Genomic DNA, 19,980 nt, shown 5'->3' with positions numbered 1-19,980 from the left:
GGGAATCCTTCCAGACGCACAGAGTCTGTGTATATGCCTCGGCTCGGCATGTGCATTGCTTTCAGGCTGCAAAGTGTTTTGGAGGTCCAATGTAGGTTTAAAAGAATGTCATGTTATATGCTAATTATTACTTCTTTTGGCGTAATAGAATCTGTAAAATTGTGTTCCTGTCTAAAATGGTTTATCAAATAATAACTTAACCCCCCCTCCCTTAAGCTTTCTTTTACTTTGTGAAATCTGTTTAGTAACAGCTCCCCTGATATATCATATCCATAGAAACAGAGAAATATAGTGCATTTCTGATTTGTACATATGGCTAGTAAATAGCTGCAGGATTTCTCTCCCCGAAGACTCATTACTGCATCCAGTACCGGTGACCCTTTGACAGCTCCATAACAGATCTCATTAAGGCATTCTGTATCCAAACTCTTTGGTTTATTTTTATCCGTTTCGCATGTACGGTGCACGGTAGCAGCTTGTGCATGTAATACCAGTATATATTTCTCGGCCTGGTTTGCAGCAAGACAGGTGACTGATTTCTGCCTCCTACCATCTGGTTGCAGTAAACAAAAGTCTAAAACCCTGTTGCGGCCAACAGACATGAGAAGAATGAGCTTTGGCCTGCGTGGGAACTTACTTTTTAGCTGCGTAGTGACACACTTCATAAATGTTAATTTTATCTCACCATTGCTCTGAAATACTTTTTCTCTGGGCCTGCTGATAATGAAAGGACAAGTGAGATGTTTTGCTGAGATTCTGTCTGTGTCTATCACGGCTTAACCCTTCTGTAACTGCACGCTTTAGCTTCTGGGAAGAATGACAGGCCCGAGACGCATTAGACTTTCCCGGTGACATAGGGTTTACGTGGAATGTCACAATTAAGACAATCTCAGGCCGTATCGCTTTTTATGACGCATAATCATGAAGAATAAATTACTACATAGCCAAGATATTCCAGCGTCAGGACTATTCCTTGACCTCCTTGGTTGTGAAACCTGGTTTCTTTCACACTGTCTATACGTAATATTGTTGTGGTAATACCGGACATGGCTAAGTTTGAGAATCAAGCTTTCACAGACCGGTGCGTTTGGGAACTATATGTAAGCTTGCAAGTAGGTTCATGATCTTTACCTAATGTATTGGTTTCTCTTAGTCTATCAATTCTAGTTTGGTCATATCCCTTAAATATATTTAAACATTGTGTGAAGCACTGCATAAAATGTTGACGCAATCTAAATACAAGATAATAATAAATAAAAATACATTTACAGAAGAGTGTGCCCTAAGCAGACAACCTGTGTGTTTCTTCTTTAGGGTCACATTTAAATATATTCCTGAATGGGCATGGGTGAAGTAGCCATATGTGTGCTCAAGGTGGGACTATATGTAATAACCCATTAAGCCTGGCTACAGCAACAGGATCCCCCCATTAATTCACCTACAAGTACGGTGGGTTAATTTCGGTTATAGATCGAGACAGGTGGCATGATGTTTATTGCGGAAGTGGTCTGCAGATATGGCAAAATAATTGTACCTTGCTTCTCTGCCAGAGTTATGTTTGGGGGCACAAGAATGGCTGAAGGGGGGCATGCCAAGACATTTTGAATACCCATCACCCTTATTATGAATGCAACCAGCACAATCACAAAGTTTCCCAAATATTCACCTAGCACTTAATCATTGAGCGTAATGGATGCTAACACTGGTTAAAAATGCGGCATCAGATTCATCAAAACCCCCACAGCATTCTCTGTTTTTCTGTGATAAATGTGGCTTTTGCCCATCATCATTATTATTCTGTTACCGCAGACAGAAATCTTTAAAACTGTCAGTTTATAATGTCCTTTGCCATCTATAGTATTCTTCCTTCTTGTCACTTGAATGCCATTTGTGTTTGTAATTACTGTAACAGAGAGGCGGGTGTATGTATAAGATCAAATGAATAGGTTGGGGTTTTCCATGGAAATGGTAATATACAGAACACTGGCATATAAAGGCTATGGAAATACACCACATTACCTTTTAGGTAAACATGCTTAATTGTATACTTTAAAAAGAAATGTTCTGGATCAATCAAAACGGCTCTAGGGATTATATGTATGAAATTACTAAAACCACGTCGCTCATGTTGGTTGTTTTTGCGTCAGTGTTGTGTTATATTATAGGTTTAGCGTCTCAGAAATTCTGCTTGCCTTTCATTACTGGAGGACCGACCAATACTTAACAGGACAGACGCCGTATCTCAATGCATTCACTAGGGCGCTCGCAGCCATGAATGGCACCAACCCACTGAATTTCTGCATAGCAGTCCCGTTCCCGAGCTGTTACTGCCATTCATTGCTTAGTATATCACTTCTTTAGGAGTGCCTTAGAATTATGCTCTTGTTTCAGAAATCTATTCTAATCCGCTGCCAAATTTCCTTCTTCAAGCTTCGCTAATAAAAAGGTAAACCATGTTTCTTGCCTGATAAAAATATAACTATATGGTGTGTTATCAGCTAGAGGTAAAGGTGAATCAGCCACGTATAGCAAACATATTTATATTTTTCTAGCATATGTGCCTGTCATTAAAATGATGTGCATTTTTTATTTTCTCTCTCTTGTCTTTCTTCTGTCTTTCTTTTCTCTCCCTCTCTAGCTTCTTTCTCTGTCCCTTAATCTTTGTACCCCTCTCTTTTTCTTTCTTTCTTTCTTCCCTTCTTTTCCTTTCCTTTGCTTTCCTTTCCCAACATCATCAGGCAGTGTCAGCCAGGAACCTAGGAACCTTCTAGGTTCTAGGAACCTTCTGCAGGGTGATGCCAGGCGAGGGACTAACATCCCATCTTGAGCATTTGATTGCCCATATCATCAAGAACTCACATGCCACGTTTCCCATCACATACGGTAAACACCTCTTTCCATGTAGACTGATTCCGGTACCCCGTCCCCAACCTACTGATTTAATACTAATAAAGTATAATAACATAGTAAAACTACAATACACAACAGAAAATGGGTAGTCATGCAATCTATGTGTGGGTCCACACTTTCTGTACAATGGAGTTTTGGTGATAGATGCATTGCCCCTGGCTTCCTCCTATTATTTATTATAATAAAAAAAATGTAATACGCACACTATTTACCTTTTGTTAACATAAAAAAGGGATTCTCAAAGCAAAGAAATGTGAGACTGAAAAGTTAATCAGTTAATAGACTTGTTTTGCCTAATCTACACAAACACCTCAAAAACCCGCAGAAAACAATATGGTTCACGGAAATGTATTCAACATATTAAAATTATTATTCTTATTGAAGTGTTTGGAAGTGTTTGGCATTACACGCAGCACTACATACACATCGTATTGTTAGGTCTATGCAGGGCCGGCCCAAGACTTAATGCCGCCTGGGGCGAAGTTTAAAATGCCGCCCCCCCCCCTGCCGACGCCGGTGGGGGGAGTGGCATTTTAAACGTCGCCGACGCCATTATCTACCCTCCCTCCCTATTATCTACCCTATCCCCCCTCTTGTACTTACCTTTAAACAGTCCTGCGGTGAGTCTCCCTGCCACAGTGCCGCCTTGTAATGCTGAGCGCCAGAAATTGATGTTACTTCCGGCGCTCAGCATTACAAGCCAGCACCGAGGCCGAGCTAGAGGGCTCGCAGAGGAGAGAGAGGGACGCCGAAAGGGTAAATGAAAACCACTCGGCGCCCCTCTCTCTCCTCCGCTTCAAAAATGTTTTTTTTTTAAAAAGCGCTTCAAAAGTGCCTCCTGGGGCAATTGCCCCACTCGGCTCCATTGTAGGGCCAGCCCTGGGTCCATGCTGATGATTCCACAAATACATTTTAGCATCAGCTGCTACACTAATACTCCCATCATCCTTAGAGTGACTGATGAGAATTCTAGCCCCAGACCCCAGTGAAAGGAAGGAACAGCACAGACCTGTGTGACCATGACAGTCCCAGAGTACTTCTCTTTTCGATTACACTGAAAATGTTAAACAAAGCTTACAGCGGACAGGGTTCATCCCCATCAAGGTACAGCGGTCGCTGCGTAGGTGTATTCGTGATGTTACCTGCGAGTTTTAAAGCCCTTTAACCTAACAGGCAGGGGGAAGCTTTGGTTTGACGCACTGCACCACTTTCTGTTTTGCAGCTGCAGATAACATTAGTAAGCTATTTAATCTCTTTGAAATACTATTAATAATTAAATGTGGAACGGATTTTGGGTAACAATACTGTTTCAAACCAGCATACGATTGGCATAGATTTTCAAGGTCTTTAACACTGTATATACTGGTTATTGGACAAATATGTATGTAGAGAACAGCTGCCATGTGCCAAAAGCATAGTGGGCATGGGGACAAGCAAGGATTAAATAAAAACCCCACAGGTAAACTATTCGCAGCACCTTTACATTTTACTATGATGACATCTTCTCATCTTCTTCAGTAAAGTGACCAATATGGACATCAACAGGTGAGCTGAGGAATCCTACCTCTGTGGGGGCAAAAAAACATTTTGGGATTGTTGACGTCAGTGGGCATCAGTGGGTAGTAGCTGATCATGGTCCATTAAAAATGAAACCAAGGACTTTTAGCTCAAGGGAATATGAGCAATCAAATCAAATTTTATCATGCTCTTTAATAATGAGTTCATCTAAAATCTACCTGAACACTTTTTGGTACAATATCGGGACTGCTTAATCATTACAATATGTGTTGTATTACAATGGCTTGTATGCAAATGTACGTGTCATTGATGATCATATTCACATTTTTCGACCAAAGTTTAACACGTAGATAAACCTCCCAGCAGAGGTAAGGTTTATACGTTTATTTTTGTTTTGGGATCATTTTTGGCACAAAACCCTGTTATATCCACATGAAAGCCAACATCTCTGTCCACCTTGGCATATGTTGGTTCAAATTAGCCCATCTATTGGCTGCAAGTATATTCTGTAAACGTTCCAAGTCCCTCTAGGCATCATTCCATCTGCTTAAGTTTTAGTCTCAAGCTGTTAAGAAAGAAGGGAAGAAAAAAAAAATGATTTTCTAAATAAGAATTTATGTAAGGAGGTAAGTAGCCAAGCTCTAAAATATCATTCAAATGAAGAAACATCCCCCACAAAAAAATAAAGGTCGGCTTAAAAAGAAAATCTAATTCTCCAAGCTTCCGTCCCTAACGATCCACAAATAGGCTTTCATTTGCATAGATACAGGGACATTTTTAGCAGAAGAAAAATAACGTCTGTTCAGACACTAAAGATACATTTTTTACTATTACTCAATGAGAAAAATGTCTATGTAAACAGTGACTGCTGAAAATTAATCTTAGCACAATATACATGGCATGATGCCAGATTTCTGAAAATCTAAAACTTTTTACAAAGTATTTATATATATATGTAATCTTATATTTTTTCAGACCGCCAACAATTTACGCAGCCCTTCTTACTATTATCTATCTATAGACTGTATATATATATATATATATATATATATATATATATATATTCCGCTGTCCATGGTACTAACAGAGGAATGAAGCTTCAACCAAATGCGTTTACAATGAAAATGCTACCTAATAAAGTGGCTTAAAGGAACAGTCGTGATATTTTTTTTTTATTGCGATATGCCCCTTAACTGAAGTTCCCATGCTCTGCAGAGCTACCTGGACCTTTCTGATTGCACATTAACCTGTTCAGCTACATTGGCACAGATGGTCCTAAAAATCACTTAGGGGGACAATTAGGCTAATAATATATACTTGAGTCATGGCAACCTGCACAATCCATCGCATGATATAGTGGTAACAGATTGAATTTTACAAGCCCACCACACTACAGAATGATAATTCTATATATGTCCATCTATGTAGAAGATAGATATATATATATATATATATATATTCTATGTAGCCGGCACTCTAGGAGTTGAAGGGGTTTAGCTCTTGTAGACTGATAAAGCTCAGACCCACTGCATGTCTGAGTGTAGTTCTCCAAAATATCACAGTGTCTTGGATAGACTAATACAAGAACATGTACATTACAGGTCATATGAGGATCTAAGATAACATCCTCCTAATCTTTTAACCAGTGTGATGTCACAACAAGCAGAAAAAAAAGTAAAGGTCAAGGCTTTTAAAGACAATGGGCTTTCTTTAACCTGAAGGCTAAATGTATATGTCTGCTATAACATGTGAAAGGTCACTTCAAGTCCAATGACATCCCGCAAACCTTCGTGTCAGTTCAATAATTCTTTTGTGGGAGGATGTACCAAAATAGCTAAACCCTTTAAGAATATAGTATGAAAGCAACAGGTTAAATTCTCTATTGGGCACTTAAAGGAATCACCATAGTATGTTTAGTAAGAGAGCACACATAGAACACAAGGGATGCTACAGTCATGAGCTGGAAATGTCTTACCTACCGAGATATGAGTGCGGCTGCCTAGTAAACTGGGGGAGCCTATGCCAGAATTACGCTGTTTTAGTGATGGCCAACTTTAAAACAAATGGACTTCCCTGTATTAGGGCTATCCCCAGACATCATTTACTGGGAGGAAACTGGGTGGAGGCAGGTGAAATTGGGCAGGGGGTAGGCAGACACACAAGGAGGGATTGTGTGTGGCCCAATACCATTCCCCTGCCCAGAGAAAGAAGAAAGTGACCAAGAGGCCCAGGGAAGCAGGCCTTAACTCAGAGACTCTAGGTCAAACCCGGAGAGTTCCTAGGTATGGTGGTCAGCAACATTAGAAAAACGATGTGTTCTGGAAAAATGTCTGATTCAGCAACCCTAGAAGGAAGGTGAGTTTGGGACTGAGAAACCATTTGTTACACATGGCTTTTATTACTAAGTAAAGCCTCAGTGTGAAGCAGCAACCAATCTTTCTACCAAACAACTCTATACCAAATAGCCCACTTATGCTTTAATAATACTGTTCAACTTAATAGTAACTAATGGCACCTGGAGGGTCCAAAAAGTTCCACAGTGCAGTAGTAGAACACCAACCAGAGGTCATACGAGTATTTTAGAACATGCTTCTATTACTCTTGTTATTTATTGACAAATGTGAAGAGACAACATACTGAAGTTCCAGTTCCAGAACAGAAATGTACTTTTAAAAGGAAAGAAGGTGATCACAATTATCTGAAACAGGGAGAAAATTGGCAATTTTGAAGAACTTAGAAGAATAAGACTCGGAGAAGGTGGTAGAATGTGACATACACAATGGGGGTGTGGAAGAAAAGGAGCGGAAATAAAATTCAACGAAACTCTAAGCACAAAGAAGCCTAAGAACAAAGCAAAACAGAAACAAAAGGCCTTCTATGCTAGAAATAGGCCCTCCTGTAAAGACCACCACAAAGGCAAACTGTCTCATGCTAAGGACAGGGTTATGACATCATATCCCGTGCCGGGGAGACAGACCTTTTCTTACTTCAATAAATGAATGATATTTTGAAAGTTACAGATAAAACATAAACGCTCAGTGAAGTCGTACATTAATGTATTGTTGTTATTATTACTATTATTACTACAATGTTATATGTAATTACAATTGTGGAAAATGAATATTTATAACGGCATTAAACTACGTTTTAGAGTAGAGATTATCTAGTAGAAATACAACACGGCCCCGCGCTTATAACCCTAACCTCTCCCTTCCAACTTCTGGTTTTCTTCCCACAATTGTAAATGATATCAAGTTCTGTTCACTTTTTTTTGGCAAAGTGGGTTAAATTAACTACCAGAGATTCGGGATCCATGGACATCACTAGTGTATGCCTTCAGGATAATCCCTAAACCCAGCAGCAACTTGTTCCGACAAATCGCTGGGACTGTCAAATTATTATTTTTCTCCCTTAAAGGGGGAACGATCGCCTTTAAAGCTTTTAGCATAACTAAATGAATTTATCAAAACCACCTATAGCTTATAACTTTTTTTTTTGCATTTCCTTCAGTATAATTATTTTGAAGATAATGAGTTTAAACATTTAATCCCAAGGGGGCAGAAATCTGTGCCATTCGTGGCCACACTTACATTATTAGTAGCATTTAATTTAATAAGTTACGTTACCCCCGAGGAAAATATCTAGCTTTAGGAATATTAAAAATGTAACAATTAGGAAGCATGTACACTTTGCCATAAAATATTTTATTTATTGAATTTTTTTTATTCATAATCGTTAGATATTTCACGAAGCTAAAGAGCTAAAAGTATTTTGTTACATAAACCGTAAACTCCTATATTTAAAAGGGAAAAAAAATCAAAAACAAAGTTATCCACAGCATGGCAGATGACCTCTGGGTTCAATTCCTAGATTTCCTATGAAAAACACAAAAAGTTGTTCTGAATGTTTGTTGACGGTAGACTTCTACCATTTATTTGTTTAAATGACTTTATATATATATATATATATATATATTATTTTTTTAAATTTTTTGTTAAAAATCCAGACTTTTGCACAAAATGTGGATCGCAGAAATAAACAGCTAAATTCCGAGGACACAAATACAAAAAAACAAACTATCGCTAACTGCTAAGCGCGCGCTTACATTGAGCGAGCATGTCCCATAATCATAGCTCAGCGTGCACCGATTCCACCTAAAGCACGAGGTCCCTGATCCGATTCTCATTGAAGCCAATCATGGGAGTGCCGCTTACTCTGATGTCACTGATTTGCCGCTGTGTTTAATTAATATCTTTGTTTTGGCTTGCAGCAAATAATGTGTATCAACCGATATAGTTATGTCTTCAAAATAATATAATTACATGTATGTATCAGAAGCCATACCTATAAATAGTTTACCATTCCCGAGAGTCCCGCTAAAGAAGAACACATATTATAGTACTTTGTGAGTACTTTGATATGCATTCTTCTAAAACAAACAAAAATCACCAATTACCCGAGGGAGAAGCTGCTGCCCTGCAACTGCAGCTGCCCTCTTCCTCTGTGGCCCAATGATTTTTGCTACTGATTGGCTGCTTTAGGAAAGTTTCCCCATTGAACTCGACCGTGCCCACAGCGGTGGCCAAGCGGTGAGTGTATCACATGTATGTCAGCTATCAAAGTGCATGCGGTGGCTGGAGTGTCCCTTTAATTTATCGTAAGTATTGTGGCTTCTTTTCAGCTACAGGCTACAGCCCAAGTTAGTATTGAAAGGATTTGTTACTAGTGTACTATTTATCGTTTATTTCAGCTTCCTATGACGTCTGGAGCTACTGACACCACACGTGGGTGACGTTCCTCATTTATTGGGTGATCCTGAGACATATGCACACTATGGGATTACCTTGACACACCGTTATCGGTACTAATCGGATGATGCTCACCTGGTGCCTTATATATGTAAACGAGTAGTATTATTAATTGAGTCATATAGTGACATCATATTCCACAGCGCTGTACAATGGGTTAATATGATCTAGTAATGCATCACATAACAATTTGGACTGACAGAAAGAAGAGGTTAGGAAGCCCTGCACAAGCGAGCTCACAATTCCTTCTTAAGTGCATTGTCTTGGACATTAAATAACGAAAAATCCATCAATCCTTGTTTATTCTAGCTTTTGTAAAAAAATAAAATGACATTTAGGTTTTTTTGGGTAGTTTTTCCTACTATTAGAGTATAACATGAAATATTCTTACATGTAGGGCATTTATTACAGCTTTGTATGGTACATTAAATTATTTTCTACGTACGTCTTGTGGGATTTAGACAAGTGTTTTTTTTATGATCTGGAATGTATTGGTAAAATACATCCAATTAATTTCACCCCCCCCCCTCCCATTGAATTGCTTAGGTGTAGTGATTATAAAATGGAATATTCAGATAGGATTACTCTTCATTATAACCTTGCTAGCAAAATGCTTATTATTATAATTATTATTATTATTATAAAATGGCGAGCACAATGTATAGGTAAAATGGTTACACACTATCAATTTATTTTGCTAATACTAAAGTCAAAAGAAAACAAAGAACATTATTATGATTGATGTATATATATATAATAAATGGGCATAGAAACATAGAATTTGTTTTTATTCCCTCAGTGTATTTGCCCCTACCACGTCTGATGGGGAGATGCTCCATTTATCTACCACCCTCTAGGTACAACTTTCGGACATTACATCTCCATTATCTTTTTCCCGTGTTTCTACTGTATGTGAAGTTAAATTACAACGGAATAAAGAGTTATTTTGGGGCAGATTTCACAAAAAGCAATAAAGGATGTGCCAAGTGCATACCTCCTCCAAAACACTATATATATATTTATAAATATATATATATCTATACAAATAATTTTTTTTTTAATAAATAATTGTTTATTGGATAGTGTTGGAAAGATTTTGGTGTACTTAATTTTTTGCCTAAAATATCTATGTTTAGGGATTCTTTTAAAGCCAAAGGAGTCCCAGCAGATTGTTGGGGTTTAACTTTCATAAAACAAACTTTTATATAATAAACATGCGAATAGATATCGAGAGATGATAGATAGATGGATGTATAGATAGATGGATGGATAGATAGATATAGAGACATGATAGATAGAGTGATAGATAGATCGATCTGCATGTTGTATTAATGATAATTAACTACTTCGTGCACAAGTGAAATGTTTTGCTGCCGCCGTGGAATACGTTTCCTTGGGGTGCCTTGCAGCTCTCTGGCAATGCATGTGTTAATTGTGAGCAGTTGTCTCCCTCCATCCTTTGCCATTTTCCAGTCAGCTCCTCCCCTCCCCCATCCCCTCTGCTGCTCCGCGGTCCCTTCTGCTAGTGCACCTGCAGCAGCCCCCCTTTCCCCTGCGCGCTGCCGCAGAACGGGCGCGCGCCCTTTATGACAGGTCGCCGCGCGCTCCCGACTCCAAGAGCCCCGTACCGGAGGAAACAATGAGAACGCCGGGCACCGATTGAAGCGTCAGCGGGTGTTGGAGAGGGCAAGGCACCCGGCGGCGAGCTTGGAGGAGGATGCTGGAGCGAATTGGCAGAGCGTAGGGAGGTGCACGGGGTCCCCGTCTCATCCCGCTCTCCACCATCCTCTTCTCCTCCAGCCCCCTCCTCCGGGAGATGCAGAGAGCAGGGTGATGCACAAAGGGCTGTGCGCGCTGGGGAGGATGCAGCATCCTGCAGGAGGAGCAGAGACAGGGAGGAGCATCCACCTGCTGCAACCGGGGCTCCCAGCCCAGCTCCGTGTGCCACAGTGACTGCTGCAGAGGGGGCGACACTCGCCACTGAACCGGCATACCGAGGGGCACTCGCCGCTCCAGCGTCTTACAGGCCACCCTGATCCAGCGCAGGAGAGGACACTGCCTGCCCCCGGGCCGCTACTCCCCGATCTCTCCCCAGAAGCCAGAGGAACTGCACTAGCAGGCACAGGGGGCAGCCATCCTCCAGACTCCTCCACACGGGCATCAAGCACCACCCCCCAGTCATGTGAGGCTGCCTTCCCCTAGGTAAGTAGCTGCCTGTTACTTATATAGATGTGTGTGGGAGGAGGGTGCCAGGGCCTGGCGCGGCATGTACCCGGATACCCCGTGCCACACCATCATCGGGCAGCCCCATGTAGTGGCCTTTCCCACACGGCACTGCTTACTCCGGCTGCCATGCTTCTTCCATGGAACATTTCTCCAGGCATTCTACTTGGACTGGGATCTGGTGATCAGGGTGCCAGGCACGGCCCGTCTACCAGTAAGCAGGTCCTAACCGTGAAGCCTGGGTATTAGTGCTTGAAATGGGAGGTTGCATTTTGTCAATGGCCTCCTAATGAAAGCCCTATCAGTTCATCAGCCTATGCCCATCACCTCTCTCCCATGCCACGATCATGTGCATCTCAATGCTAGTCTCAATACGTCCCATTTTAATTAAGCAAATCTAGTGGAGTTTAACTAAACGTCATATATTCCATGCTTTTGATCTCATGTAATATTATTTGGAAGTGAAGACGTGGTCATGATGTGTAGGATAGTAAAATAGGTGTGCTGACATCCAGAGATCCATAACACGTTAACAGCCCTATTGGACATGTAATATGCTTTGTATAAGTAGTAGAATATACGTTCACAGGGTGACTCCGAGAGTCTGCTCAGGTATACAAATGTTGGCTATCAGAATCTTGACTTGAAGCTCGTGGTCCTGCTGGCCCAAGTAATGTGACATCACTATAGCCCACACTTCTACTGTGATTAGATTTAGAAAACCAATGGAGCACAAACCCCAAGTATCAGCGCGCATCTGGTTAGGGCCAGAGGTAGATGATGTTCATACGTATGGGTTTTAAATCCATCCCCGTGGGTGGAGGCCGCCATAATGTTGTTTTTTTTTATTGTTTTAAGTGTCACCCAGGACACATGGCAGGCTCATAGTAACAACCGCTTCTGGCAGAGCAGCAAAAAGCATTCTGTTTGTTGAGCTAATGCATTTTAAAGCCTACTATTTTTATATTATTAATTCATTATTATTAATTATTATATAATATTTGTTATGTTTTTAATAAGGTTGAGGTGGCAACATTAGTAACGTTAGTAAGTCACAATATTGTCGTGTGTTGTAATGCAGAATAGTTCTGCGTAGCCTGGAATTTTTTTTCAGTTGACATGCTGACCTAAACACTTAGAATAAGTCCCTATAACAGTTAATTACGTAGAATGATTTGTATGAGGCACAGCATACCCTATATATATATATATATATATATATATATATATATATATATATATTGATATATTGATATATATATGTGTGTGTGTTAACATGTTATTTGTTTGTAATTTTGAAACTATCTTGGTTTGATACATAGTTTTATGTATTCTACCAAGCAACGCATGGTACAAATAGATGTTGACTTAGCCAGAGGCCATTACTGTCCTGTCTATTACTCTATATGTTCCAGCGCCCCTTTCTTACCCGCTTCTTTGGGGACAGAGTTCCTCTCCGGTGTTACAACCACGCAGCGATTTACTGTGCAAAATGAGTTTTTTTCAGACGTCAAAAAAAAAAAAAAGGAAAAAAAAAACTGCTGCCAAAAATCAAACACGGTGTAGCTCTCATTTACATATTAATGAGAGAGCTGGCAAGTAGTGGGCAAGTGAATGACTGCTTGGAATGGATACCAGTGAAATTTGGTTGCTAATACAATTATCCATCTGTGTCGGGAGAGGGGGAAATCTCCACTGGGAACATTCGGTTACACTTTCAGACTCCTGATATGTACAGATTAACCCTTCCGTGGAGCTGTCCATGCTAGGATTAAGAAAATTAAAAAAATATATATTGACATCGTTGCAGACGCTACTAGTAAATAATCATTAAAAGGCTATACGCATGTTTTTAGTGGTGTGGAGAAATAGTAAATTGCACGATTCTAGTAATGCACTGTTGTATTTAATCGTGTAGTGAGCTAGCACTTCTCCGCACGCTTGTGGTGCAGTACTCTGCACGCTTTGTATTGTTAATATTGCTTTGGTTTACGCGCTTCTGCATACACAAGCACGAGAGGACATGGGGACTGATGGCATCGACACATTCGCCCATTTACAGGGCATGTTTTCAGGGATTTATGACCAAAATGGAACAATCACTACTCTCATAGTCTTTAGATCTAAAAAAAATTGTGAACATTTCTCACAATGAGAAGATTGTATATTATGAGTTATATCACAGCGAGGTAAAAACTCACGTCACAGCAAAATAAATAAACAAATCAGCATCTAACTAAGGTAATGTCATTTTTTCTTAAATGTAAATGGGCAATGATGCCCTCTTTTATGCCAATTTTAAGGATTCTTTTTTTTTCCCAGACGGTGCTGCCCAACTTGTGTTAGGTAATGCTTCTGGGTTTATTATTATCATTATCATTTATTGTTTTATATAGCGCCATCATATTCCGCAGTGCTGTACAATGGGTAGACAGGACATGACAAGTAGTAAAATATCAGTTTGACTTACAGAACATGTGAGGAGGGTTTACCGTTTTATTTGTTCACTGTCAGTGAAATCTCTGGTGGCAGGTCCTATGATCAAACCCCCTGCGATCCCTTTGCATCAGTGCTGGGGTGGCTTGGTAGACAGGCCAACATGCCTTCAGCCTAAAAGGATCTAGTGCCAAGTGGCTGGCGGTCTTAAAGATGTCATGTAATGGCATCCTGTCACCCCTGACAGATAACACCATTGAGAAACTGTAGAGATGAACCCATTAGACAACTCTTTTTCCCCATCATTATGCTCTTTTATGCCTAGACCACTACGCTATGCTCTCTCTATTGGTCTAGGGCAGAAAAGAGCATAATGATGGGAAAAAGAGTTGTATTCTGCCCATGCTATGGGAAGTAGTTGTACAGCATTTTTATCTGATGAATGTAGCTGCAATAAAAAGCAGAACAGTAGGGGTTAATAAATAAAATGTCAGTTTATTTAATAATGAGAAAAATGTCCATTACTCCACCTTAAAACAGCCCCCAACTTTTCACCACAAGTAAACGGCTGATCTACATGGTATAGATTTCCAATAAGAACAGATGAATGGGGCGGTGGAGGACTACAAGAAGCCATTTTCGTGATAAAACATGTAAAAAGCCCTTTAGGTGGTACCTGCTGCACCATGAGTGTTTAGCACCATAGCAAGGCTTGGGTAAACCCTACAAAAATCCGAAGATGATGACGATGACCTCATGTAATCCACTAACTAACTAGAATGCCAACTTACTAGAATCTCCTTGTATTCTTTGACCCGAGCCTGTTAGGAGCTATGTCTGGAGCTGAGCTTAACCCTTAGAGTTTAGCTGCATCTGGTTAAAAGTCGGGAATGTTGGAGGATTAGGTATGTTGGTGAATTATGTTTTGTTGGTGCTGTAATGTGCAATACAAGTAAACATGGGATGTCCCGGGACATTTGTTATAGTTGGATTTACGGGACTACACGGGTGTACGGCAATCTTCTGTTTATGGCTGAATGGGAAGTGATATGACTGCAATGCACATACTTCATTCAGTTGGAATACACGAACACTGAGGCATGTTGTACATTAACAGAAAGATCTACTCTGTAAAGGAAACTGTCACTTTTTGAGTTATCCTATAGTTGAATGCAGCACTCCGAATCATCTATCGCTTGTGTTATTGTTATTATACTAAACATTCAATTTTTAAGCCATGTAAATTTGCATATCCTGAAATACGCAGCGTTTTTATGCAAAAATCTCTTTATTTCCCCAAATCCCTCGGTGAATATTGCATTGATCCCAGGATGTCAGCCAGGAACACCCTTCTTTGACTCTACCTGTATTGTTTCTGCGGTCTACAGATTGAGTGTAATCATGTTGTTTTAGAGCAAAGCAGCGATATAAAGCACAATGCAGCAGTATGGCGACAGATCTCACAGCGTAACTTTCTCTATTAACCCCTTAAGTACAATGCGGGGTCCCTAAACCTATTGAGCCCGTACATATACATTAAGGGGTTAACACTAATAAAATGTAAGGAGTGGGTAAATGTGTTGGAAAGCCAGGAAAAGGGCTAGAAATAAAGCTGTAACAGACGTATGAAGTAGAAGGGCATGCGGATGATAAACTAGGCATCTGACATTGTACAAGGTTCATCGATATGATTCCCAGCAGAAATACTTGGACATTTCAGGTAGAATGCTGCATGCTTATGTCTCGCGTTTACTAATCAAGGAGCAGAAATTGGACCATTCCCTTCTAATCTATATTTAAGTGTTTCAGTTTTATCAGCCTACCAAAAAGCAGCTGTCGGTAGCAAGATGCCGGCGTATGATTAACCCTGTTTGGCACCACCGTGGTTGATTGTACGGTGATGCGTAGGTTTCCAGTTCCTCCGGCTTAGACGGGGTTAATTCAATCCTTCAGAGACAAATAGCTTTTCAGCTTGACATTGCTAATGGTTCTGGCTGATAAATAGCCCTCAGAGTGTTTTTCAGTTAACCACACTACATTTCCGTGTCCTTGCCAGCATTAAGAGCTACAAGGCATGTAGATGGCTGTTACAGGGGGGCAGGAATACCCATCTGATCACGCTCCCCCTCTTATGGAAGTATTACTGAGCGCAGGAGGGGGATGCGACCCTCTTAGAAGGTTCGGAACAGGTTCGGGATTAGGACTCATCCAGTTTCCTATACGTTCTGGCGGCCCCGGAAATGTCCGATAGGCGGTATTATTCGAAGTACTGGCAAAGGAGTGATTCTTTTCTATTTTGATTGTAATTGTATCGTTTGCTAATAGATAAAAATGTATCCTGTTTATTTTCCTATCTAGTAGAGTTTGCTGGACACGCAGCCGTACATTTTACAGATATTTACAGATCCCAGGATACAGAAGAGCCTAAGAAATGCTACATTGTATATCTGTCCTGTTTGATTATTGGGCTAAATCACATTTCTATATTTTAGTGGAAACTGCCGCTCCAGAATCTCTTGCAAATGTTCAGTTTGGGTTTTTGGGCACCCATTTGAACATATTATTCTTTTGTCTCTGAACACAAGGATCTCAGAGCTGGCAATGGCACTAACAAAGCAGCCATGGCATAGATAAAGGTTATTTTTATATAACTGTCCCTTTAACATAATTCATTCAGCCACCCCATGGTATAGAGAGAGTTTCCGTCAAATACTCCTCAGAGCTACTTGGTCCCACGTCCTCGTTCTTGATGGGCAGATGGGTGCTGGCAAGGTTCAATAATCAATAGTGATCCTGCAGCTAGGGGAGAATGCACCGGGAGTGCTGCGTGTGCATGCACAATACAACTGTGCCATCTCATTGCGTCACTGTGACAGTCAAATGAATTATATTTTATAAAGTAACAGCAATGTCGACATTGCGACAACAAACCAGTGACCTGAGGCTACAAATTCTAATGTAGAACGTAAAAAAACCAAAACTTGAATTGCATCTATCATGGAGAAATGTGGATCCCGCATTAAAGAATGCATATTTGATCACACTGTGCCAGCCAAATTGCTAGTTTTTACAGTTCCTTTGCATCTCCCCAGAATTGGTTGTGCTAATAATTAGACGGTTGCGCATGATGAATTCATGCCACTGTTTATCCACTGGATACATTTTTTGTTGTGTGCAATTGCTAGCAAGTTTCTGGATTTAATTCATTCATTTTTAAGCTTTTTTATATGAAGAATACATTTACTCCTAGGACTGGCATGTTGTGGTCACAAAGGGGTTAATGGAATTTTTCTGATATGGCCTGCATGGCGGTTGCTTCTTACTAGGAACGGACATTCTCTGATACCTTTTTTCTTGCAGTTTATACGTTAATTTTAAGCGATTGCTGAATTATGGGGAATTTATAGGTGGCCTGTGCTTCTTGAGAAGGACGTATAGTAAACATGAAGCCACGTGGCCCATTCCAGTGGCGTTTTGCTTGTTTGAACACACACTGCCTGCATCGAGGGATTGGATTCTTTTTTTCTGCCTTTGCGACTGATCTTTGAACAAAAAAAATCTGCATTTACAGACAGAATGGGTATAGGGATTCCTCCAGATAGTAGAATTAAGGCACTTATATATACTGATGCCAACCTTCTTTTCTCAATGCAGAGGGGATGTGTTTCAGGTATAGAATCTCTGTGGGCCACTCGCTCCTTTTGTTCGTTTTTGATCAAACACAGATTTTTTTTTAAGCTATTTTCCATTGCGGGCAAATATCACCCCATTGTAGAATGCTTCCTCTCACCCTCACAACTGAGATAACTCTTTAGTGAATGTCCCGCCCCGCCAGCATGTCTTATTTTTGGATTACAATAACACCACCGAAAGCTTTTTTTTTTTTACTAATTTACATGAGATTTGGCCTGTGCAGTGAGAACCTGCGTGTCTCTTGATGTGCCAAGTTTGCTGCTGATTGGTTGTATGGTTGCGAAGATACTGAAAGCTAAAATCACTTTTTTTGTGCGTTTTTTGGCAGTTTCTCGTTGAAGCAGTTGGGAATTTCAGTGTGAAACGCTCAGAGTAATATTTTTCTGTTTTTAAAATAAAGCAGACCAATTAGCATACATATTTTAGTGTATGTTTTTTCCCTTTTTATTATAACTTCTTTAAAGGGATACTTTTTAAAAAAAATGTAATCAACTTTTTGACATTCTGAAAGCGCGGTAATACCTGTGTCAGTTGTTTTGTGCAAAAGAGGTACATTTATAAAGAATACAAACATAAATGAAACATGAGTACATGCGTCTGACTTGTGTTCTAGGTTCTACAAGTCGGCTGCTAACGTCTACATTTTTTTGGGGGGGGATTATTCCAGATCTCATTCTAGAAACATTGCGCAGATTTATCTATGTGATGCAAGGTAGGTAACATATATTTAAAAGCAAATCACGAACTGCTTGGCACAGTTGCCTGGGTAATGGAACAGAACATATTGGGAGTTTTACATTGTTTGGTGGCAAATACAATAGAATATCTGGAAATCTTGGTGAAATTAACACGGATGGATTACAAACGGCTCATATGATTGGTAATGAGTACTGTCTTATTATGTATTATGACCGCTGCCTCACCTTCGATCTAGTAGATATAAATGCATTGAAAGGCATAACCGTTTCTGGGTTACATTAGTTAAAACCGTCATAATCACAATGCTCGCCAGTGGCCATTCTCTTGTGCTCAGATCACCTTAGATAAACTGTACGTTGTGTGTATTGGTGTCTCCGGTGTGATGAATCCTTGTGCCCTTTCTCCACTGGCCGTTCATTTATATTGGAATACTTCTCTCCTGGCCCGAGAGGTGTAGATGTGAGTTTCTTGTTACCGCGCGTGGAGTGTGAACAGGGATTGAGCACACGAATGTGGCTTTCCTTGTCTTATTTCTCGCTCCTGAAGTGGAATTGTCCTTCCGCTCACCCCTTTATAATTTGAATGCCCTTCTTCTTTCTGGAACCTTGGGCTAACTTTAACGAGGATGCATCAGCATGGATTAATCTGAATGTGGTGCCTGGAGACAGTGCTGCCAGGTTTATCAATGCAATAGTTGACTTTGTGTGATGTAGCACCCCGTTAACATGCTATACAGGAAGAGACGTACCCCCCCCCAGTGGGTTTTTATCATTTATGTTAAAGGAACAGGAATTAGCAATGTCTCCCCAGCATCTCTGCAGTTGCTAGTGTAATCGTATGATAAACATTCCCCACCCTTCGTCTAGTGGGACAGCAGCACAACGGGGTGCCTCTGTGTTTAGTCCCAAACCCAGCTGCTGTGGGAGAATGCATCCGGAGCTGATATCCTCACGAGTGTTGCCTGTCTGCAAGCGACTAATGGGGAAACTGATTGGCTGCTGAAAGACACCAATAACAGCCCTATAGACCCCTTAAAAATTGGGCTAGCTTTCTGAATATTTTATACAGAACTCTATGGGTGTTCTGAAGCTCAAGATACGTCATTCTCTAGTAACTCATCATTATGGTAAGGCAACCATATGGTGCTCCTCGGTGTAACTTCACATCAGCATTTCCCATACCAGATTACAAAAAAATAAAAAAATCAAGATTTGATTCAGTATGAAATGAATATAGATTTCCAAGTACGAATTTATTAGTGTGTAATATGTAAAAAAAACTTTTCACATATTACACACTAATAATGTCCACAAAAAGTATTGTAAATATATGAAGACATTGTATAATGATATCCCTAGTTCTGTTGCCGTCAGAAGTACGGTAATTTAGTATCGGGAAGCGATACCCGTTGTACAATGACAAACTCATATACCGAAGTAGCCTGGGTTACTAAGCAAGCGTAGGCGAGGCTTGAAGACCCCTTGGTTGAGGACGCCCATGTTATATATGTGTCATTTAATCAGGTGTTCACTGCAAAAGCCCGCTGTTGTCTATTCTTGGTGATAAAATGGAAAACTCATCCTTTTTATTTTTATGCAAACTGTCACCTATGTGAAACAAAATGTTCTGTACGTGATGTACAGCTGTTCTTTAAACATAAATATAATTATAGCAATTTTCGTCAATACTACCC

Source organism: Sceloporus occidentalis, unplaced genomic scaffold (assembly GCF_023333645.1).
Source record: "Sceloporus occidentalis isolate IW3139 unplaced genomic scaffold, rSceOcc1.0.p SCAF_60, whole genome shotgun sequence".
NCBI lineage: Eukaryota > Metazoa > Chordata > Lepidosauria > Squamata > Phrynosomatidae > Sceloporus > Sceloporus occidentalis.
Note: the sequence above shows the minus strand (reverse complement) of the source record.